Below are 25000 nucleotides of genomic sequence, written 5' to 3' on the forward strand. Positions count from 1 at the left end.
GCAAGTTTTTAATGCATTCACTTTTTGCATAGCATGAAAAGTTAGTGATAAAGAATTTTGCAAGATTAGAAATAATTATTAAGCAAAGACCTTTATATTAAAAAATAACTTTTTCCTTATCTTAGGCCAGGTCTTAACTTTTCGCATGAAGTGACATCTGCAACTATTGCTAGTCAAGGGCTCACCAGAGCCTGATTAATTGTTAGTCTAAAGGGATTTTTGTTGGTCACGGACCAATGAACTACAGGGAATTTCCATGGCTGTAATATACTACTGTGACAATACTGAACTCTGTTTTTATTACAGTGGCCACTCAAATAGCAAGTACTATAATATCACATCTTTATGTTGCAGTGAACTGTCAAGAACCTTGGACTCAAACAAGACTTCTTTCAAGACTACATGCAATACTGATATTTTAGCATCCCCCCAAAATTATTTCAAAATATTTTACACTGACTAAACCAAATTTTTAGAGGAAAAAATGAGCTCATTTGCATGCACATAAAAAGACTAACTCCTCCCCCTCACCCCTTTGCCCCAGAGCTAGCGAAGTAATCTAGCACTCTAATCATCAGAATTTTCTACTGTAACTTGAATTTTAGGTTGTTTCCGTGTATGACACGTTTTCTTTTCCTAATTTTTCATAATACACCAAAAGGCAGGTGGAAAGAAGATGTTATCTTATTAGTTTGGCAGTCTTTGCTTACATATGGGAAAAGCTAATAGGCCTTGATGCCACCAGTCAAGATTACAATAGCTTAAGCAAGCTGATCCATAAGGGAAGAAAACAGAAAAATAAAGTTACCAGACTGTTTTTAATTATATATTTTAAAATATGCAATATTTCTTTTTATTTGCAATTAAAACTGATGCCCCCTCTACATGTGCAGATAAAGGCACATGTGCATGGCAGGAGGCTTGATTCTATGATTGCGCATTAGATCCCTACCACACCTTATTGCCAGCGCAGGAAGAGTAAAAAAGCAAGCTCTCATGATTGAGAACCCTCTTGGCCTAGAGGCTCCCAGCCATGGGGGCACCCCACATACTGAGGGACAGGGAGATCACAACTGTGCCCTGGGTCTGCCGGAACCCAGATGGTTTCTGGCACCAGGAAGCCTGCTGTGGGGACCCAGCATTTACAGCCATAGGACTCACCCCTGTAGGTTGGAGCTCAAAGCTGACAGGGCTCCTAGCCACTGGGAAAACCCTACTATGCTTGCAAATTAAAGTTCAACAGCAACCAGCTATAAAGTTACTAAAGCATTTTCAAGGTCTAACTTCATAGCTGGTTGGAGCTTTTTATGGTGTAATAGCTACTTTGCATGTGTAGCTGGCCTTAAGTTAATTGTGCGATTAACCAGTTAATCGTGCCATACTTGTAATGTGTAGGGGCAGCCTGAGAGTTGCTCTCACAAGGAATGCACTGTACTCATAATTTTATAGAGCCACTGGCTCATCCACAGTATCTTAATGATTTTCATGAATTACTTTTATCACCAGCAAAAAAATATATATTTTTGTATATCAATATTTCAAAAGCTGTATGTGAATAATATCATTAAAGGCAAAATGCTATTGATAGCTACCAATGGAAATTGAGCTAAATATGATAATTTGGATTAAAAAAAGAAGAAAAGAAGGCTATTTTAATTGTCTGCATGCTCATTTAAATCAAGCAACCAGCGACATATTTACAATACAAAGTAATTGGTACAGTTCTTTACTTCAATCAGTCAACATGAGTTGGCAAATTAAAACTATGCTAAACATATCTGGTTATGAGGTAGGTTGACAAAAATCAGAACACCCCTTTGTCCGCTAAAGAATAAAAAATTCGCTGTTACTGTTAAAGTCAGACAGTTCGGATCACAATATTTTAAGTCCTAGTAAAATTACAGATGGAGAACAGAACAAACTGATTCTTGAGCATCTGACTAATGTGTAAGTAGTATAACTCACCAGTTTTTTCTTCTTCAACCTAGGGAATGCATGTTGGATATCACCTGCAAGTAATACAACTTCTTACAGTTTCTAAAATACATGATCACTTCTTCACACAAAGTCCTTCACCCAACACAGATAAACTCTTTATTGGTTCTCATTATGATGCAGTTAATTGCAGGCTTAAAAATTAACAGGTTGCCTAAGTACCAGCAATCTTGATCCAGTTACATATACTTTGTACAAATAGAATATGTCAACACCAGTAATGCACATATTCAGAACTTTAAATGGGAAATATCCAAAGCTTAAAGGCATTTGTTGGCATAACTCGCTGAAAACATTACATTAGAAATGGGAAGCACAATTGATCAAGGGCATCCTATTAGATGCTCAAAGTCCACAATTCTAAAAGTATTAAAAGTTAAAGCTGAGAACAGTGTGAAAAAAAAAAAAATCTATATATAAAAGAATGGAAGAAAGAGGAAGTTCATATCAACACATTCATGTTAGACGTTAGGTATTTAGCTGACTGGAAAACAAAGCTAAAGGAATTAATGCTATCAATGGCCAATGGTGTTAAAATGGCAATAACAATATTTTTTGTAATAATAGGAACAAAAAATTCAGGCATAGGTCTACTACTTGATGAAGAGAGTAAATTTTTAGGCAGTGGTACAGAAAAGTTAGAAATGTTGAGGCATGTATTTTGGTATACGTGGAATAAAGCAGAAGGATGCATACATCAAATATATAGCTGGAAGACAAAGAATACAATCATTAACAAGGCAGCACCAGTGCAAATTAGTTTTCAAACAGACAGGCCCAGATAACTTAAATCTAAGTCTGAAATGAACAAACTAAACAGATCTCCAAATCAGTTATGTTAAATTTTAAGAAATCTTGGAAAACAGGAAGCTCCCAAAGCTGCCAAAATAATTCTAATATTTAATATGGTACAGGAAAGGAAAAATCTTGTTATCCTGTTTTCATAGGATCATAGAGAAGTAGGGCCAGAAGGGACTGCCCGAGGCCATTCAGTTCAACCCTCCACTCAAAACAACAACATGCCCATCCAAACCATTCTATATAATCCATAATCTGAAGTCTACATAAGACTACTGTCAACCCTGAAATAACAGACCCAACACCTTAATCTGCCACAGGTAAAACAGGGCAAATATGGCAGCCAACATGCTGCTTCAACGACATGTTTTTGATTTACCCTCAAGAGATCATAGATAGAGAGCCACACCCCCCACCACAGAGGAAGGCAAAAATCCCCACAGTCCATACCAGTCTGATCACAGGGTAAAATTCCTTCTTGATCCCAAATATGGCAATCAGTCTAACCCTATTTCGAAGGGCAAGACCCTCTAGTCAAGAACCTCTGGCTTTGGTCCCAGCAGGAACATTGACACACCCCAAAGTTCCTAGCCCTGGCTGTAGCCAACACCCAGTGTCTCTGAGGAAGACTTAAAAACACCCTAACATGGAGCAGAAAGGAGGGAGCAGGGGCAACCAGCAAACCCAAGAAACATGAGAAATACCTCCAGAACATAGGCATACCTAGGCCTAAACCCTACCCAATCAGCAGCTGTCCAATCTCTTCATGAAGAACTCCAGTGATAGAGTCCACAGCTTCCCTAGGCAGTCTATTCCATTGCATCACTAATTTCAGTGAAGAAGTTTTTTCCAAATATCCAATCTAAACGTACTTTGCTGCAACTTCAAGACACTGGTCCGCATCCTCCCCTACAGCAAGAGAAAAAAGTTGCTTTCCCTCTTCTTTATGGCAGCCCTTCAAGTATTTGAAGACTGTTATCATTCCCCCTCTTAAGAACCTTTTCTACACACTGAACATGCCTAGCTCCTTCAGTCTCTCTTCATCCTGGCCAAAGTAACTAAACAGTCAATTTAAGGACTCTATCATCAACAAAAACAACAACAAAATAAAGAAGTTAATTTCCTCATTGACATGGCTAGGAGAGCCAATGTATACCTTGGAAGCATTACAGGGGAATAGCAAGGCAAAACATAAAATATTTTTTTTCCAGTGGTTGTATGGAGGGGACAGGAGTAGGAAAAATGGCCTCAAACTTCAGCAGAGGACATTTGGGTTGAAGGACAGGAAGAATTTTATGATTGGGAGGATGGCCAAGCATTGAAACAGGCAACTTTAAGAAATTACAGAATCCCCGTACCTGGAAATTTTTTAAAGAGCAGGCTAGAGAGACACCTGGTTGGGATAGTTTAGTTCGGGGTGGTCCTATTTTGAGGAGGGAGCCTCATGAGGTCTCTTCCAGCCCTAGTTTCCTGTAATAACAATGTATAGGCAAAGACATGCATTTCAATGGCTGGAAAGTTAGCCAAATTAAGCCAGCAGTACAAGGGGAGTTAGTAGAGGAAAAGAAAACTCTTTCCTATTAACCCAATCAACATATATAAAACATTGGGATCTACGAGTGGAAGAGGCAAAATCATGACCTGTTAGTGTCCAAATAGTCTAAATGACCTAGATTCTGAAGCCTATGTACAGAATAGGTTAGAGATGATCATCCCTTCCAGCCTTCAAATTTATGAATCTCTCAGATTATCACAATCAAAATCCATTCAATTCCTTCTTCAAATGGAGCAATGCGGCAAACCATCTCCCAAAATGAAATCTCAGGCTCAGAAGAAACATTAGTTTTAATTTTGCCTCACAGACAAAAAAAACCCATCACTAGAGACCATCAACTCTGCATGTCTTATACACAGACGGACATGAAGCACAAACATAGGAAAGAACAAGTGATTTATGTCAAAGCAACATCAGCATTATCTTGACTACCTCTTCATCCACTGCTTCCATAAGATTGTCTAAGCCACAAATGAGCTTTTACATTTGCCTAAGGGATATGGACATGGTTTGCTCCATGCAAAAAAATAATGCTGAAGCCAAATCTGCAATATTTCATCATCTGTTTTCCAAAACTGGACAAGTACTTGTCGGTCTCTGATGACCTGCTTTCTTCTAGTTTCTTTGCTTAGTAGGGATACTAAAAAAAGAGATCAAGAGTACCACTGCCTCAGTTAGTTGTTTACCCACCATTTTTGCAGTGAACTACCATGATTTATGGTTGAACCATATACTCCTCCCTGCAATATGTGCCAATAGCAGCAAACTCCCCAACACTCCTACAAAAGCAGCCTTGCAAACTTGCTCACCCAATGATGACACCACAGGCCAATATTTCTGGGCCCAGCATGTGATATGTCATCCAATATCTATAGGCTAATGTCTAACCATTATTTTGGGGTGGCATTGATTTTTTTCAGACATTTACCATACAATAGTTAAAAGATGTGGTCAATGATCTTCCAAGAGGTCAAACTTTCAGGGCCCTGTAACTGATAATGAATCCATAGTTTTATATTAGGGCTGTGTGAAGCTTCAGTAGTAGATTTAATTTGGAAGAGATTTGGCGGATGAATCAAACTGGGAGACCCATTAATCTCTCCGAATTGAATCAGAAGCCTCCGAATCAATTCGGAGAGATTTGGAGATTTGGCCATAGACTATACAGGCAGACACCAGGCAGTGCCGGTGGGAGGAGTTGGGGGAGCAACCAGACAAGCCCCGGCTTGACCCAGCAGCCCCAGGAGAAGCCACAGCTCATCCAGCTGCTCTCCCAGCTATCCCCCTGTCTGAGGGGAATGAGTGGGGAGCTGGGGGGAATGAGTGGGGAGCTGAGGGATTAAACTGGGACCTGGGGTGAATGATCGTGAACTGGAGGAACAAACAGGGGCTTCCCCTCAGCTCCTAGTTTGATTTCCCAGCTCCCAATCATTCCCCTGAGCCCCTGTGGCTTCTCCCATGGCTGCTGGCTCAAGTCACAGCTTGTCTGGCTGTCTCCGACCGTCCCCTTGCTGGGTCGAGGCAGGCAGTGCTGGCAGACCTGGGAAAAGCTGCGGGGGCTGGGGGGAATGATCAGGGAGCTGGGGAATCGAAACAGGAACTGGGGAATTGAATGAGGAGCTGGGGGGAATGATTGGGGATTGGGGGAATGAACAGGGGCTACCCCCAGCTCTGGGTTTGACCCCCCAGCTCCCAATAATTCCCCCTAACCCCCATGGCTTCTCTCAGAGCTGCCAGCAGTGCATGCCTTGTCCCAGCAAGGGGACAGCTGGCGGAGCAGCCAGATGAACTGTGGCTTCAGCTGGTATCCCTGGGAGAAGCCACGGGGGCTGGGGAGAATGATTGGGGAGCTGGGGGAATGAACAGGGGTTTCCCTCCAGCTCGATTCCCCAGGTCCTGGTTCATTTCTCCTGTTCCTGGTTTGATCCCCTAGCTCCCTGGTCATTCCCCCAAGCTCCCAATCATTCCCTTCTATCCCCATGGCTTCTTCCAGGGCTGCCAGCACTGCCTGCCTTGTCCCAGAGGGGTTGGGGGGGGGCAACCAGGGGAGCAGCTGGATGAGCCACAGTTTCTCTGGGGGCTGCCAGCTCAAGCCACAGCTCATCTGGCTGCTCCCGCCAGCACTGCCTACCTGTATAGTCTATGACCAAATAAGATTCGGCACTGAATATCTTTGGATTTGGCCAAATTGAATTGGTACAGTGATCTGAATCACCAAATTGAATCACTGTCCCTCTGAATCGCCGAAGCGAATACTTTCCACTTCGCACAGGCCTATTTCATATGCCGCACACAACTGCAGCTCCAACATCTGCAGTGAGACTACTGTAGGTATAGGCCAGTGTTTCCTAAACTTTTGATACTTGGATCATAATTTTTTGGTATTAAAATTGGCAGCACACTTCACTCTTACACTTAAAATGGGGGTGGGAGGATGGGAGGGGGGAGGGGTGTTTTTCCAAAATACATAATTTATTCCATTCCTCTGACACAGGAAATCATACAAGTGCTGAGATGTGCTGTTAAAAAACAAACAAACAAATCCAAACCTCTGTAACTTTTCTGAATTTCACAGCACCCTAGTTGAAAATCACTGAGATAGATCTAACTTCAGAAAAGATACTGAAGGGAGTGCTAAGGTTAAAAAAAAGTTGAGAATCACTGATTTAGCTGGTGCCACTTAAAGGTGGCAGGGGCAGGAACTCATCCTGTTACGTCCAGCTCTTTCCATTGTCTGCCCAGTCTTGACCCCTGGTCTGTACTTCAGGGAATAAGAGCAACCACTGCTGCTAAGATTGCTCTTGCAGGATCTCACATGCTGATGACTACTCCCAAGCCTTGGCCTGCTGGCCCTGGGAGCATGGGAAGAGTAGATGAGGCAAGCTGGCTCCAAAGCACAGCTGGCGGGGGTGGGGAGGGGGAGAGAGGAAGGGCAGGGGCAAGGAGTAAGGGAGGGCTGGGTAAGGCAGCAGCAAACGGTGGTGCTGCTGGAGTAGCTGGGACAGGTGCAGGTGCCAGATGGGTGAGGAGAGCGTTACTTTCTCACACAAGAGGGATCCATGGCACACCCTTTGGGAATCACTGCTATAAGCATTTACTGAAACTCCAAACCAGATTTAGGCAAGTTTTATAAGATGGTCTTCAGCAGCTAACAACATTTTTTTTCAAACAGCCCCTCTGCAAAAATCCCTCCATATGTCCATATGCCAGTGAAAAGTGACAAGTATTTAGGTAGTACTACACTCTGCAGGGTGCTTCTTACACAAAGCACCAGTGTATTACAAAACATAGTTCTGTTTAAGATTTTTATCATCTTTGGCTGCTTGTCAATGTCCATTTTATCTCTGTCTCTGGAGGTGGCCTTTCAGGAGAGAAAGAAAAATGTTTTTTTTGTAGTTTCCCTTTCATCTCATGTTCCTTCATGCATTTGAATGAACCTTTCATGGATTTTAATAAATTATAATTAAGGGTTATGCCAGGGTAGGAGAAGACGCACAAGGTCCCTCTGGTTGTATAGGGACAGGCACATGTATTCCAGACAGAATTATAACACACTGTTTTCTCTTTAGAGACTGAGGGGTATACCAGCTGACAGAGGAAAGGAGTTTGGAATGGATTCCAGTACAGGAAACAACCAATTGAAAGACTGTAATAAGGTGAAAACCAGTTGAAACAGGGTCACATCTTTATATATTTCTAAACAAGATTCAGAAAGCTGGACCAGGCAGCAGCAGCCAGATTTAGGGGAACATCTATCTGAAGCATTAGACATGCTGCTACCTTTTTGGTATGTAATGACTACTAAACACATTGTGGCAACCACTCAAGAGACAGAGAGACTAGTGGTCACCTGGAGGAAGGCAGGAAAGGAGTGGTATAGCAGCAGATTATAAATCCTTCTCTCTCCAATCTGTTCTTCCATCCATAAGGACCACCTTGATGGCATGGCACAGCCCATTACTTCCAACCTCAGCATAATCCAAGACAGGCTTATTCTGTTGGAAAGCTATGATAACATGAGTTAATAATCACACCTACAATGGCCCTACTTTGCAATACTGAAAGGGGTGTTTACCCCATGTATTCCAAAGAGCTAGAAAGAAAACAGGTGTTCTGATGAGTTTAGAATGATTCAAAACTTGCTGGAAAACCTTTCAGTTTTACAGGCTACAGCAGCTTCCTTCACTTTATGTCTCCCAAACCAACTGCTGTTGTAATAAACCTGCTAACATTGTGAAATGCCATACAGATGTTTACTTGTTTTGATTCATTTAATTTTTAAATAAGTAATCTAATGAAAGTAATGGGTATTATTCTTTCAATAGTTCAGTGAACAAGGACAGACCCAGAAAAAGCCCTGATACTCTCCCTAAAGCTAATTTTCATTGGACAAAATACTGAATATCTAGTTAAGTACTCATAACACTTTCACCCACTTTAACTCCTTCAATAGGTTCCTGGCACAAGGGATAGAAGACATAGGTAATGTTGCAAAAGCAGTGCAAGATTTGAAGAGGTTCTTAGCAGGGACCAGGAACAAAAGGTTACCCCAAATCTTTGGCCTGCTCCCTTCTATATCATTCCTAACTGAATGCCCGTTGATAACTCCTCAAGCATTATGACACTGCCAAATCTAAATCACAAAATTCCTCTGGTAATTTAAAGATGTCTCCCCCTCAACCCTAACACACTTGTAAGTATCTTCATTTGCTTATAGCTATATTTAACCCTTTACTAAAGGCAGTTAGCATGGCATTTAGAAAAGTATTTAATTCTAAGGTTATTGTGTAAATTCTTAATTCAAAGGTTAATGTGTAGATTCTTTTCTGGGGTTTGAGTCAATTCTAGATGTACTTATAGGAATAAAGTCAGTATATATAAAACAAAGTATTACTGGACAAGAGGTATAGCATTGTGTGACCCGAAGACATGGTTTAGTCTGTTAAAAGCTTTAACTGTCAAACTCTTTGTATGACAATAAAAAGTCATGAGGTTTTTTTAATGTTCCTGACAAATAGGAACATTTATTTCTTTATTTCTGATAGGCTCAATAACAATACGTGGAACACTTTTTATGTGATTTATTTTATGACAGTAGTACAGAATTGAGATTTTTGCACAAAGCTATACTAGCTACAAAAATGCTACATGATACTACATGATAACCTTTATTTTCTGCTCCCCTAAAAATGTAAGTTTTACTTCAGATTTTAAATAGAACTCAAAATTCTGAATGAATTGCCCTGGAAAATAGACAAACCTTAAAACAGAAAATGTTGTGTGCACTAAATGCACAACTGTAATCTTATAAATCAAAGTTATTTTCATTATCATAGAATTATGACATCAGGAGCTTGTTATAAGGCAACTAAGTCCCAAAATTAATCACATTTAAAATATGAAGGTGAATTATTTGGAAGTTTTCCCTAATGTTTGAAAGGATTTTGATGTTTGGTTAACACAAATTGTCCCAATATTGTACAACAAAACAAACAAAAATAAAAATGTATCAGTTTATCACTAAAGCAGTGGAGGCCAACCTTTTTGACAGGCATGCCACAAATTTGCCCCATACTCTCCCCAAGCACCACTCTGATTGCCTTTCTCTGCCCAATCAGCCATTCTGCTTTCTGCTCCCTGAAAAATCTGCTGCTCTGTTTTCTGCTCCCTGCCCTACCTGTCACAGTGCTGCCTGTCTTCTTCTTTGTCTGCCACATGTCACGTAGAGGCTGCCAATGCCACTTGACACTTCAGGTTTGTCATCCTTGCTCTAAACCCCTAGAAAGCAAAAATTCAATAACTAGTGTAGAGTAGGTCCATCTAACTGACAGCATGCAGGCCACATCTAGTCTGCTAAGTCATGCCTTCCCTGGTTGCTGTTCCCCTGCATCATTCCAGCTGCAATAGCAGGGGTCTCTGGGCTCCCCAACCTGCCCCCACACCAGGAGGTGGGTTGGTGCAGTACTGACCAGTACAGAAAGCTGACAGTAAGGCCAGGGTTGTGCAGTGGTAAGGGGGACTGTCCATGAGGTACAGCAGTGGGGCAGGGAAGAACAGCTATTTGGTACACAGTGGAGCAGTAGGACAGTAGGAGTACCCACACAGGTGCACAGAGCAGTGGTGAGGTGGGAGTGGACATATAGTTTGGGTGGCCCATGGCTCACCCTGGTACAGCCCGCAGGCAAGAATCAACAGAAGTGGTGGAGGGAGGAAGCACCCACATGGGCGCATAGTACAGGGTTGGAGTAGGGGCAGGGAAAGGAGTGCCCACATAAGTGAGCAATACAATGACAGGGGGAAAGCCAATTCAGTGCATGGCTCAGGGGGCCCATGACACACTGGTGCAGTCTGCGCAGTGTGTGGTCCCTGGCCACTTACTAGTTACAGAGCCCTGGTGTAGATTATTAAAGTATCAGTCTCAAACCTATTATAAGATATAAATATTATAGTATTGATCATCTCAATATCTTTATACTATAATATATGTGAAGTGGAAGAAAGCGTCAAAGTTAGAAATGTAAGGAATAGCAGAAGTGAAATTATGATCGTTACAATATACTTGACAAGACCTACCAGAAGTGCCAATGGTGAAAAAGGTGGATAGAGAGATGAAAAGTATCAGAACAATAACAGAAACTTAAGGGTAAGGACAGAAAGCAGTTAAGTCATAAAGAAGGGCTAGTAATCAAACAAATCTTGATAGTTGGGTGCTGTTTCATAAGACACAAAAATTTCCTTGACATGGTATTAAACAGAAATGTTTAGAATGGATATGGTGGGGAAGGATGGAGGGCAAGAATCTGTAGCTCAAAGAGACTCTCTTGCTCAGACTCTATCCACCTGAATGATGGGGATGGCTAAAAAAATTATGAATGCCTTGTTTTATAAAGGTAGTAACTTGCATTATTCTGAAACAAAATTATTCACCAGTATATGATTGGTCAGATGAATTTAAAAGCCATGCAGAAAATAATTTTCTTGTAGTGACTAGTGATTTTTGGACATGCAACTTGAGACACCTTAAAGAGATTTCATTTCCTGAAAATCTTGAACACTCCCCTTCTAATAATCGTACCCCTTCAAAATGTGCAAATTGAGCAAAATGCCCCATCCCTTCTCCCCCACCCACCAAAATGCAAAAACAACAAGAACATTTCAAAATTTAGGCTGTAATTTACCTGTGACATCTCTGATAGGAAACAGTCTTTTGAACAGACTGCCTAAATCCATTCTAAATACAGTCTGTAAGAATGCAAATTCATTTTAGTCACTAGTATTTCAGAGTAAATATTAGAGTATTTAGTGTTTTAGAGGGAACATTGCTGAGACACACTGAACAAGATTTTCTTCTCTTCCTTTCTTAATGAAATATCCTCTAACCTCATGATTTTTTTTCAAATTAAATTTTATTATTTATTTTCAAACAAAAGAAAGTCAATTTTATGGCACAAATCCTTTTGTTAAATAGTAAACAAATAAAAGAATTAAAATTTTGACATTTTAAGTTTGAAAGAATTGGGGGACAGATGCCTTTAGCAGGAAATATGTTTATAACCACTAGAAACCCTCTACATCCAAGGTCAAGGCAGTACTAAACTTGTAGTGGGGAGGGCTAAGTTTTCAAAGGCTATTCTTCTTATGCTTTCTTGGGGTTGTTTTTGTAGGGTTCGCTGAATTAAGTTTTTCAGCATGCTAGAAGACAAGCATGCTGGAAACCCTCTGACATGGCAGACAAATATTACTTACAAAAATGATAACAGTTACATGTAGTACAAGTAGTCACAGACTTTAGGAAGTACTGTGTCCCTCAGATGAGTGAATCATACTAAGACCATGTACAGACAAATCAGTTTCTACCAGGAGAATCACTGTTCTCCCAGCAGAAACCATAAGTGTGCAAACATGCTTGCTCCAGGAGAAAAAATACCCAACTACAAAGAGGGAAAAATCACTCCTGAGAGTTTCTCTTGGGAGACTAAACATCTGAACACTTTCCTCCAGCTTAACTTCTGGAAACCAGAACAAATGGAGTCCTGGGGAAAGACTCCCATGCCTTTGAGGAACTCAGGTAAGCCCAGCCTGCAGAAAGTCTTCACAAGAGATGGCTGAGGGGGGACCTGGTGACCGTCTATAAACTCACTAGGGGGGACCAGAAGGGGTTGGGGGAGACCTTGTTTCCCCTAGAGCCCCCCGGGATAACAAGGAATAACGGCCACAAGTTGTTGGAGAGTAGGTTTAGATTAGACATCCATAGGAACTACTTTACAGTCAGGGAGGCTAGGATCTGGAACCAACTGCCAAGGGAAGTGGTGCTGGCTCCTACCCTGGGGGTTTTTAAGAAGCGGCTTGATGCCTACCTGGCTGGGGTCATTTGAGCCCAGTTTTCTTCCTGCCCAGGCAGGGGGTCAGATCTGAAGATCTACAAGGTCCCTTCCACCCCTACTTCTATGATTCTATGAAAGTGTGGGGGCAGCTGCTCTGAGCCCTCCAACAGACCCAATGGCTTGGGACAGACATTACACATAAACCAGTTTAAGTGATCAGAAACTGGTTTAAATTTGTAACAAGAACAGACACTCAGTGCACATAAACCAGTTTGAAAAAGGCCAAAACTGGTTTGAGATAAATCTGATTAAATGTAGCATCAGACTTACCTGATTTGTTGCAAACTGGTTTATGCAAAGTCTGTCCCAGACCACTTGCTGGTTTAAGTTAAACCAGACTCCTCCAGCATCCCAGCATGCTTTCTGGACTGGGCAGAGCTCTGCTCTCTGCTCCAGTGAGTTGGGCTGGCCCCTTCCTTCTGCTTTCTAGCCAGAGCAGGGGCAGGCTGTGGCCAGATGCTGGCCTGCCATGGCCAGCCCCTGAGACAAATTCCTTCCTTCATCCCCCCGCCCCTCCCCCTCCAACCTCTTTTAGCAAATGCGGGGGGACAGTAGCTGGGGTTTGCCAGCCCCAGCTGCATCTCCATGGCTTGCCTGCAGCCAGGCAGGGATGGAGTTAATTCCTTCCTCTGTCCCCTCTCTCCCCTGGAATCCCCAGGGGTTTGGCTGCAGTGGCTTACCTGCAGCCAGGCAGGGAGGGGATTAATTCTCCAGTATGTCCCAGAGCGGGGGGAAAGAAGCAAGCTAGTCTCCTGTGTGCAGATCCAAGCCCTGCACCTGTGAGCCCAGAGCTAAGACCTGCAGGACCAGACTGAGAGGTGGGAAGTGCTGGCAAAGACCTGACAATCATCACACATGATGGAGATGTAGTTAAGGGAAGTTGCAGACAGCTTTACCAAAGAATGCAGAGAGCTACATTTACATTATAAAGCAGAACATGTAAAAGGTGGGAATACCTAAACAAGCCTTTCTGAATGCCTGACTGTGAGGACTGACTCTGACCTCCGGATTAGTAAAACTAATTCTTGTCTTCCTGGTTTACATTTTAAGTTGAACTAAGTTGTGTATGCTTTTTTTTACTAGGCTGTATCTTAGCTTAGGCAAAGATTGTTGGTAGTTCTCAGCTGTATGCTTTGCAAATTGCTGTGTTCAATACATGCTTACTTCAGAGAAAGGAATTTTTTCCCCATTCCCACTCCTCAGTCTGGTAGCAGCTGCCAGCCCTCCCCTGCCCTCCTAGGCTGGTGACTGGTATCCTGTGTGTTTTGTTAGGTCCGGCTGGTGCCTGGCCACACCCACTCCGCTCCAGCAGGGTAGCGTGAGAGACTTGGAGGGCATCTCTCTTCCCTCCCCTTTGGCAGTGGCTGGTAGACATGCTCTAGTGCCCCCTAACTTCTGGCTTGAGCCACTGTAGGCATGTGGCTACATTTCCTGATTTAACAGAGATTATCTGTCCAGTTATTAATCATTTTAAGCTGCACAGCTTAGACTAACCTGCAAAGAGTGAATCAATTCAGGCTTGGGCTTTTTGAATGGCTGTCCCTAGCCAATGAGAGGAAGCAGGCAGTGTCTTTGCCGTGCTGCTCCCTCTGCTCACGTCTTGTCCCTGGGAGTCAAGTGCAGCTTGCAGCACAGCCCCTTGCTTGCTTCTTGCTCTGGAGTTCCTGGTGCCAAAAGCAGGCAGAGCTTTGCTGCACTACTCCCTCTGCTCCACTGCTGGGCACTGAGAGCTGGTACTTACTTCTCACACCAGAGTTCCTCAAATCACTGGGAGCCAAGCACAGGAAGCAGCAAAGCCCCTACTTACTTCTCACACTGGTGTCCCAGTGTGAGAAGCAGGCAGGGACTTTGCCTGACTGTTCCATTCCTACTGGGAACAGGACCAGACTGGAATCATTCCAGCCTTGGGAAGATACAAGGAGTAAGGGTGATGGGAAAGTTGGAGACTGAACATCTATACCTTCCCCACTCCTAGAATCATTTGTAGCTGTGGAAATAATTCCAGAATTGAATATCTGTATGCCACCTGGGAGCTCTTTTTTGTTTACTAGAGAGATAAAATGGTCTCTTTTGTATGAACAGGTACCCACAAGCATGCTCCTTGTGATAATCAGTGATTGAAACCAATTTAAAAAAACCCCCCAAAACCAACCCCCCCCCCCAAAAAAACCTCAACAAGTCCCTCTAGTATGTAATCATTCTTTTTGAAATACTACTTTTATATGTACAGTATCTGAGAGCATGGATGATGGGAAATATACATATGATTTGAAATATATGTTTGGAGAAATCAGAAAATGATTTCCAAGTAGTAGCCACACTGAAGAAAGTAGGAGCATGAATGAGAGGAAGGCAGAACTCAAGTTCATGGTGATCTAGCATTTAAAGGTGGAGTTCTCTTTTTTTGCCTTGTATGACTTTAACCATAAACAAGTTCCCTTAGAGGCCACAAATCCTTTCCTATAAAAAAAATGTAGGAAGCAAAGAAGTGAACTGTTGGGTTTTTTTTAATTCTTACATTCAATGCAGGTAGCTTTTTACGGCTCTATGAATACTTAGGGCATAGCATGTTCCTCTTTTACATTTGTAGGATTAGACAAAAGGAAGCCAAAGTGATTTTCTGTAATGAATCTTGTGAATTGGCATGTGGATATAAGCATATTTCATGCCTACAAACCAGGAAATAAGCATCCTTAATCTATACTGATATGTGAAGTTGACTTTGAATGAGGTTGCTCAAATAACTTCAGTATATTGTATATCAAAACATTTTAAGTACACTTTCATAAAAACCAATACACACTTGATAGTATGCATTTTGAAGATCACATAAGAGTCTGTAAAAACAATTTTTGGAAGAAGGCTTCAATCTGGAGATTAGACTTAAGGAATGATTACTAAGATGTACAAAGGAATGACTACTAAGGTGAATAAAACTAACATGTAGTTTTCTGAAACAGTCTTACCACACCCTTAGTCACACCTCAGAAGCCCACTTGGGCATCTTCAGAACTAGGTTTGGCATAGATAGTGTTTTTTAATGATCGATGCTGGACTTCCTTTTCAAGTCAAGTTTTAGACTTGTGAAAACAAATTTACATGACAAAAAATTAATGGGCATGCAATCTACATGCTGCTTTGTTCCTAAAGAAGTGAGGATTATGTATCCTCGTCTAACTACTAAAAGTGGAGTCTGGTTTGAGGCTCTGCTAAAATTAAGATTTTTAAATTCCTTATTTCCTGGGCTGATGCATAAAGAGAGCACAGCAACAACAACAAATTTTGGGAAAAGGGTGAAGAGATTAAGGTAACAGTTGAGTATAATTTTCTATAGCATGCACTTTGTTACCTATTTTTTTTCTTTTTCAGTAAATCGCTATATCCAAGTTATAAGAAAGGATAACAATATAAAGAGTTACTGCTACAGTCAAATAAAAATACCCCAGAAGTTTCTCATTAGCAGTTAGCTGTAATGAAAATTAAACCTGTACACAAGTTGGGGAGATGAACAATGTCCAAAATAGGATCACCAGCAAATATTATTTAATGCAACTGGGTCAAGTTGTACCCATTTATACCAGCCGAGGACAAGACAAAGCCATTTTTGCTGGCTACAATATGGGCTAGTGAGGAAAGGAGGGGAGAAGAGTGGGTAGGTTTCTGGGAAGTCTAGAATCTAAAAGACAACGATCCTCTAAAAAGATGAATGTTAACCTGGGTTGAAGGGAAGAGAAAAAAGTTGCACAAATTCTAATAGGAGTTTCTAGACTTTTAGAGCCCAGTTTATATTTAAAAAAATCCTAAAACAAAACTGTGTGCATGAAAATATGACAGACTGGTTATTATGCTACCTGCTTCTGTACATGGGTAATTTATAAACAAAATTTGAATTTATTTAACAAAACTGAGGTTTTCTTTAAATCTGTTAAAGTGGTATAAGGAACAATAAGGTCTCATATATCAGTTCAACTGCCAACAAAATCCACAAAACAGATTGAGGCCTGTATTTCTTTTGATCCCAGGAACTATGATTTGAACCTAGGACTTTATCACAATGAAGTTTTGTATTAAACCTTCATCCCAGAGCCTGGCACACTGCAGAAGAGCTAGTCTGTTGGATTTATTACAAGTTTACCAAGTGTTTTTCTACAGTAATTTTTTCTGTGAATAATAGTGCAGCTGTTTGGAGCAGCCTGTGAAACAGAGGCAAAGGGTCCTTGGCCTCCCTGTTTACAGCTATGCTGCCACTTCTCATGCTGCCTGGGCAGTTCATAAGGGAATAGTCCAAAATGTACTAGTACACATTTTTAGTTTTCCTCAGAACTGTGTTGTTCACACTATTATAGTTAAAGCTGTGCCAAGGTCTACAAATGTAAACCCTATTTTTCAAGAGTACATAACTAAAAATTTACTTTGGACACAAACATTGCATACAGACTTTCAGTGTTGGAGAATTTGGTGCCATCCCCATTTTAAAAGGATCAGCTTGACTATTATTAAATTTGCTTTAGGTACCCAACAGTTCTACTTGTACTTTGGTCTCACAATGTTACAATGGTGTTCCTAGTTGTAGATGGACATATTACAGTTGCAGGAAAAAATTCCCAAAACTGAATTTCGCATCTTGAGAATTTAGTCTCTGCTGGAATTAAAAATTTTGTGTAGTTTTCCTCAGAATTTTCCTGTAGAAGATTCTCTGAAATTCCTGTTTCCATTGGATACCACTTTGACCTGCTCTATGAGATTGTTTGGAGGATTGACAATGAGGCTGTGGTTTGCTTTTCAGAATGCAAAGGACATTGCTTTATATTCTCTCTCATTCAGCCAATGCTGTTGAGTGTCTTATAAATGTTTGGGAGAAACAGATTGGGGCAAATTCTGAGCTGTCAAGTATCTGGGTAAATTCAAATGATTATGCTACTAGAGATTATGCAAGTAGTATAATTCATCAGAAAACAAAGCATAGATTAAATCTCCCCTTCAATGAAAAGGTACGTGCTTCACCTTTACAAAAAACTTGTTAATCTGGAAATAGTTTCAGGTCTCCAGTAGACAGGGCATGAATTTAAAGTACACTACCTATTCCAGAGTAGCTCCACAGGTAGGAACATTTTTAAACAATTCTAGAAGCAGGAGCCACCTGGACAATTTACATTCAATCTATATCTGTCAAGGAAGTTTTGGCAATTTCTTCTGTGGTATTTCATACTACTCCATGATATCTTTACCAATCATTTTAAAATCAGATGACTGGAACAGGTCTTCCACTTGTATTTATCTTGAAAGTGAGACCTGCTCCATGACATGCACTGGCTGCCTGAGTAGAATTCAGTTCTTGATTTTCATCTGTAATGACTCGGGAGTTTCCTATTTAGGATACTACCTCAGCTATGTAGTCTCTTACAATTAGTAGAAGAGGAAATCCTCTGGCAGTACATTCTCTCTGACAGCCATTAACTTTGGAAATCTCCCCTCCCATCTAGTTCAAACTACATTAAAATAAGAGAGAGTTGAGCAAAATCCTAAATCCCATGCTTTTGTAAGCACTCCCTTATTTTTGGCTAACTTTTTTTCTTCCTAGTTTTCAAAGGGTTTTTATTATTGTTTATACTTATAGTGATATAATGTCCAACATTTTATTGGAATAAAATAAAAATATTATTCTCAAAACAGAATAATTATGGACTCCACACTATTGCTGGATTTATCTCACAGAACACTTATTTACAGGTCTGAATAATCTTTTTTGCTCAAGCTGTTCTAGAAGTAGAGACTCAAGGGGCTGTTAGCGGTCGACAGATCTGACTTAAAGGTCTAGGAGGTGAAAGAGTTTCACATTCCCTTGGGAAGGTAAAGCTTTAATTCCATGTCCCATTGAAATAAAAGGTATGACAAAAGGAAAGCTGTGGGGATGAACCCATATACCAGGTCAAAGGACGTTGTCATTAGTCTTCGAAAATTGAAGGATTTGTCTGGTGTACAGGCATTTTTGTAGTTGTATTCATCCATATATATGAATACCTCCATCTTCTGGTTGATAAGTATTAAAACAAACAAACAAACATCTCAAGCTATGTCCAACATGTCACAGGGACTGAATTAACTGAATACTAGACCTTTCATGTTGCAAACTGAGCTTGTATAAATAACACTACCATTCCTTTTTCAGGTAGGGAATTATTTTTAATATTAATTTAACATTCCTCCAGAATGCTACAGAAATGTCTAGGTCTAAGATATGAAGTTAAAAAAAATATAAAGGAAGAGTCATTTGGCATTAATTGAAAAAACAAATCAAGAACACTTTGGGCCACTGAGATCAATGATAAAATTAGGCATTTTGGAGACCCATTGAGGCTAGCAGACTGGTGATAGAATTGGTACAAAATATTTAGCCTCTTAGCTTCTATAGGAGAATACTATTTCCAGTTATTTTTCATCAATAAAAAAGGAGAAAATACCCAAGTGTGTCTGACAATGAGAGAATGGAAGTATTGGAGGATTTTGAAATGTTAAGACAGAAAGCTTCTTATTTCATTCAATTTGAGAGGTGAAGAGGGAACTATGCCACAGTTTGGAGGCAAGAATAAAAATTCCATGAAATAGTCTCATGAGACAATTGATAGCACTCATCCATAGTTGGTGACACACTGACTCTTTCATGAAAAAGGCAATTTTGCTTCCCAGAGAAATATCCTGGCACTAGGGATTCAAGAGGACAAGGCTCTCGCTGCTATTTCTGACTTTCTAACCTGTATTAATGTCTGCAGTTATCAAATTCAGAACTTCTAACCATGACTTTGTTACAAAGAGGATTCTCCAAAAAGATACAAAAGTTGAGGATTGGCCTTTTCTTCTGCATTATTAGATTTATGTTCATAAAATCTTTCAGAGTTTTACCCACTTTTCTAAATAGAAAATTATTTTCATACCAATAATAATTTAATATGAATAATTATGAAGTCCTGCTGTTGAGCAGACGAGCCTACTAATCCAAAATGAAGTTATACTAGAAATTTCAGAATTATGCCAAGAGGCTTGGATTTTAAAAATATTCTAAAACAACATTAAATAACAGTTATCTACTACCTGATAATTGTGGTAAGAGACGCTACTTTTTATAAAATGATTTTTGCCAGTCAAAAATAAGTCCTTGATTGGATGGATGGGGTGGGGGGAGAGGATATTTAGGACAGATTCTTTATAGGAATTTCCAAATTAATTTTCAGACAGATTTGTTAGGACTGTTTGGATATCAGAGTAGATTTCAATGCAAATGAAAGATTTAGTTATATTTTGCACCTGTTGCTTTACTGAAATCTTTCTTCCAAAAATATTATTTTAGTATAAAATGGTTGGACTGAATCATCTTCACAATGAATAGTGTCAAACAAGCAGTAAATAATCTCAAAAGAGACTGAAGAGAAACTTTGAAAGGAAAGAACTAATTTGAAAAAAGTTAGAACACCTGTGGTGTCTTAAAAAAAAGAGTCTGGGATGATTTGCTAAATTCTTCAGGTCCACTTTTGAAGGGATGGCACACCTCTTCTTGTATAATAAGTAAAGAGAACATGTTGATCACTACTTTGTGTGGTTTCATTTTCTTCTTTCTTCAGAATACAGTAGAAATAAAGCAGAAATATATGAGACCAAGGTTTTGTTAATGATTTAAGTTCTTTGTTCCCTATAGAAAAATGATCATTTGAGAAAATTTTGCAGATAATACGTGTTAACCTACTTTTTTCTAATTTGGCAAATGAAACACAAATTATGTTCCAGACAAGAAAGCTTTTACAAATTTTACCTGTCATGTGAGAGAGATACTGTAGTAGTGATGGTCCAGAAGTCATGCAAGAGGCAAGGATTTCTTAGGATTATATCTTTTATTTAACCAACCGTATAGTTGGGATAGAGTTAGACAAGCTTTTGAATGTAAGATACTTATTGGGTAAATTTAATCTGTATGCACTTCTATATGTGAACACTTAAACAGAAATTAAAAGAAAAGCTCCAGTATCTTTGCATATTATCAATTCATAACAAATAGTTATTAATGTTTTCAGCAAACTGAAAACATATGAAGTATTCACTGTTCTGTAGATACACGGCATGATTACTTATACTTGAGATTTTTACTATGCATACCACCATGGAAATTGTGTAAAACTTGTTCAAAGGCGCAGCCCCAGTGCATAACATACTGTTCACTAGTGTGCCAAATAAGGAATTTTGGATAAGAGATGCTACAGGAAATATCTGACTTTTTAAGCTGATAGAAAAAGTCCAATGAACATTTCCTAAGCACAGTATTATTTCAGACACTTCCACAAGATAGTAATTTTGCCAAGTCTACTGTATTAATGGGATTACCTGTGATCAGTTTTAACCAAGAAAAGGAACACTTACACCTGGAAAAAAACAACCCTAAACAAAACATCAAAACAGAATTTATCAAAACTATTATTCATGAGGAGAGGGTGAGAAGAGTCCTTCTGGGGAGAGGGTGAGAAGAGTCCTTCTTAGCAATAAAAAAGATTTCATTTCCTATTGCAAAATCATAGCATTTAGCGTGCTAGTAAAGTGCAGACTGCCAGTCTATTTTAACTATCTGTATACGAAAATTAAAATCAGGAAAATTAAATCTTGATATCAGGATGCCTTTGCGGAAGCTTATATAGTCTGAGCTTTTCTAAAATTAGGCTATCAAATGGGGAATACAAACTCTTCAGTTTATGATCTCTCTCATGGCTAGAAGCATAGAAAATTCAGTGTCTTGCCTAAATATTCAGTTCCATGTTAACTATTACTAGTTTGGAAATTGAGAACATTCCTTTTTACTTTAAGAAAAGTTACCAAGAGTTTTTCTCTGTTCGGTATTCATTACTGACAATTGCTTTTGCTAAGTTTAAAAAAATTTAACTAAAGTTATTCGTTTAATTAACTAATGTAATTTTGACTCCTGAAGATATTATGGCCCATATTTCCAAACAAAAATAAAGTTGCATGTACAAGATCCCTTTGATGACGTGGACATACAACTGCACATATGTAAGCCTGTAAGACAGTTATTCCTATATCAAGTTTTTTCACACAGTAGTTTTCTGAATGTAAAATGAAATTGGAACCTGAGGGGTGGGAGAGGGCAAAATCAAACTCTGCCAACTTCTGCTTGGTTAAATCAACATCAATAAAGACTATGGTACCTAAACTTAGCTAGCAAATTTACAGATTACATGCAAAGGACACGCTTGCTTGTCTGATACTTGACCAACTCAATAGTTTGGAAATTAGAAAAAAACGAGTTCTATACAGGAGAGAGATTTTGTCATCCAAATTTTCCTCCCTTTGGAAATGCATGAGCTATGGGTCCCAATGCTTCACTTTTTTATGCAAGTCTAATAACTGAACATTGTAAAGTGAGCCATCAAATCAGAATAGGAATGCCTTACACCTACGGTTACCATATGTCTGGGTTTTCCTGGACATGTCCTCTTTTTGGGTCTTCCCATCTCCATCTGAGCAGTCTTTTAAAATATCAACAAACGTCTGGGATTTTGTACTGCTCAACATCAAAGTTTTTCCCGGCACTTCCCAGCTTGCCCTAGGAAGGAGCTGCTTGGGGCTGGGAGAAGAGGGGAGAAGGGCAAGTGAAAGCAGGGGGCACCATGTGCATCTAAGTGTGAACATGCACATTGCTGGCATGCAGCCAGGCAGGGTGGTGGGAGCAGCCCAAACAACTGCATGCAGATAAGTCTATGGGGTCTGGAGGGCCAGGGCTTGGGGGACTGTCGTGTGTGTGTGTGTGTGTGTGTGTGTGTGTGTGTGTGTGTGTGTGTGTGCGCGCACGAGCGTGCGTGCTGGGGGTGGGTGAGGAGGGCAGGTGTCTGCACTGTCCAGACACTACGGCTGCAGCAAGGCAAGGGAAGCAGGGGAGGTGCCTATCCCTCCAGCAGGGCAATGGGGTGGGGGCGCCCTTCAGGGTCAGCAGGGAGCTGCATGACCTGGCTGGCAGCACCAGGGCCAATGCCCTTGCTCACAGGGGTATGGCAGCTGGGAGACACTGCAGGGCTGAAGGGAGCAGGGGGCTGTAGGTCAGGAGTGAGGGGCACCAGCAGGGCTGTAGCGGCTGTAGCTTGGGAGTGAGCAGCACTAGAGGGGGTGGGGGACTATGGGTTGGGAGCGTAGAGCACAGGCAGTGCCAGGGGGCTGAGAGTTGAGAGTGAGGGGCAACAGCATAGTCTGGGGGGTGGGCTACTGTGGGTCGGGAGTGAGGGGCAGCAGGGGGGCTTGGGGAGCTGTGCCTTGAAAGTAAGAGGTAGGGGCAGGGCACATTGCTGCCCCCACATAATCATATTATTATCCCCCCCCCCCCCAACAGGTGTCCTCTTTTTGAAACCAGAAATATGGTAACCCTACTTGCACCCAGAGTGCAGAGATATTATCAATATACTAAGATAGTGAAGGAACACTCCTATACAGTCTATTTTTGCTGTCACTTCTATGCAAAGTACAGGCAATTATATTAGCATAAAGCTGGAAAGAATAAGATTAGACCAAAAAAGGTGGCAGGTATAGGGGATTTTGTAACCAAGAAACACGTCAGTATTTTAAACAAATGGTACATATCAGATATGTAGTAAAAGAAGAAAGCAAGTTTTCCTCATAGAACACATCACATAATCTTTTAGGTTTGGATCAGTAGTAATGCCTATATTATTAGTTTATGAAGAATATGCAAAAACAGAACAGTTTCAAGATTCACTAGTGAAGTGCACCTATCAAATTCAATATTTTAAGTCAGCCAATAAATGTAACCTCCAGTTTCCAAAATCTGACATATCCAGGTTGTAGGTGTATTCTGAAGTGTTTTTAAGATAGTTTAAGATTTTTTTAAGTTCTCACTTAATGAAATGGCAAATTTGCAAAAGGGAGGGAGAAGTGGGAAAGTGTTGATGTATTTTGCCAAATGAATGAAGGCCTTATTTAATCTTTTGGAAAGGGCTGTCCAGCTTTATTTTCTATTAACCACTGCATCCAAGTTGAAATGTTAGCTGTTAAAATGGGAAGCTGAATCATTATGATTTCAGTGCCCAAACTGATTTTTTTTTAAACTAGCTTTTGGAAAACCATATTGTGATAGCCTTGCATATTTAATGTGAATTCTACTTTAATTTTGCTTTAGTTTAATTTTTACTGTTATACTACAGTTCTCAAAGTTACGATACGAAAAATAACATTTGGTCTGCTTCGAAATAGGATCTATTTCTATTTGCATGGTAATAAGGTATTCTATTCAACAAGATGTTGAGGGAAGATGCTAATGAGTTTTAATGCTCAATGGTTAAAAGTAATCAATGGAATTGGGTAAGAACACCTTGTTACATGTAATATAGTATTTGAGTAAATACTAGAATATGAAAAGAAACCAGCTACTGTAGAACATACAAAGAACCACCCAGGTTATTTGAAACATTAAAGTTCATTATACAAGGAAAAAAACTGCTGCATTGTCTTATTCTAGATTCAGCTCCCACTGAAGTCATACAATCTCAAAAAGCAAGACAGACGTATAACTCCTAGAGATCAGAATTTCCATGATTTACTTTGATCATCTCTTCATCACACTTTTCATAGAAAATATCTTTGAAATATTCTGCTACTTATTATTTTGGAATACTCTCTAATTTTGCTTCCTGTTAAATAAAATTTACAATTACTTTAAGACAAGTGTATACTTAGCCTTGGTTTACCACTGCTGTATCCTGGCAAAGGAATGCTGCTTTGTGTCAGGAAAGTATGGGGGAAGCCTGGAAATTCCTACACTCTCCAGCTGCTCTGGGCAGGCAATATAACTTAGATAAGACTTGACTAACGAGACTGCATTAGACTGCATTATAAGCAGGAGTTTGATTTTCTCTGAAAATGTTTGCTATAAGAGGGCTGTGGTCAGTGGGCAAAGGGAATACCAGGACACCTGCATGCTGAGGATATCTATATAGTAATAATGAGTATCATGTTAGATTATCTGAACTAGGCCTGCTCACACACAATGCCAACATAGCTGATCTTCTTCATTGGGTGAAACGTATCACCCATTTTCTTCCCCATTGATACTGTGGCACAACAGGAAGTGTGTTCTTCTGGGACTTGAGGGGCCTGCTACTATGCACCCTAGGAATTCCCACACAGGACTGGGCCCCTCAAGCCCTAAAAGCACTTGCCCAGCTTTCTCTGTTTGAAAAGATGTGCCTCTAGGAATCTCCAGGGT

The 25000-nt window shown here is 40.3% G+C and overlaps 1 protein-coding gene across 14 annotated transcripts in view; it reads right to left on the reverse strand.

The window, feature by feature from the left end:
* The window catches only part of MGMT (O-6-methylguanine-DNA methyltransferase), a 361778-nt gene that overhangs the window by 196653 nt on the left and 140125 nt on the right, over positions 1-25000 (reverse strand). The window contains exon 1 of one of the 14 annotated variants that reach the window (XM_059730025.1): positions 10026-10133. The exons of the other annotated variants lie outside the window; for them this stretch is intronic. The gene's annotated coding sequence lies outside the window, so the exon portion shown is untranslated. Of the gene's footprint in view, positions 1-10025; positions 10134-25000 lie in introns of those variants that run through there. 14 annotated transcript variants of the gene reach the window in all.

This window comes from Alligator mississippiensis, chromosome 6 (genome assembly GCF_030867095.1).
Source record: "Alligator mississippiensis isolate rAllMis1 chromosome 6, rAllMis1, whole genome shotgun sequence".
NCBI lineage: Eukaryota > Metazoa > Chordata > Crocodylia > Alligatoridae > Alligator > Alligator mississippiensis.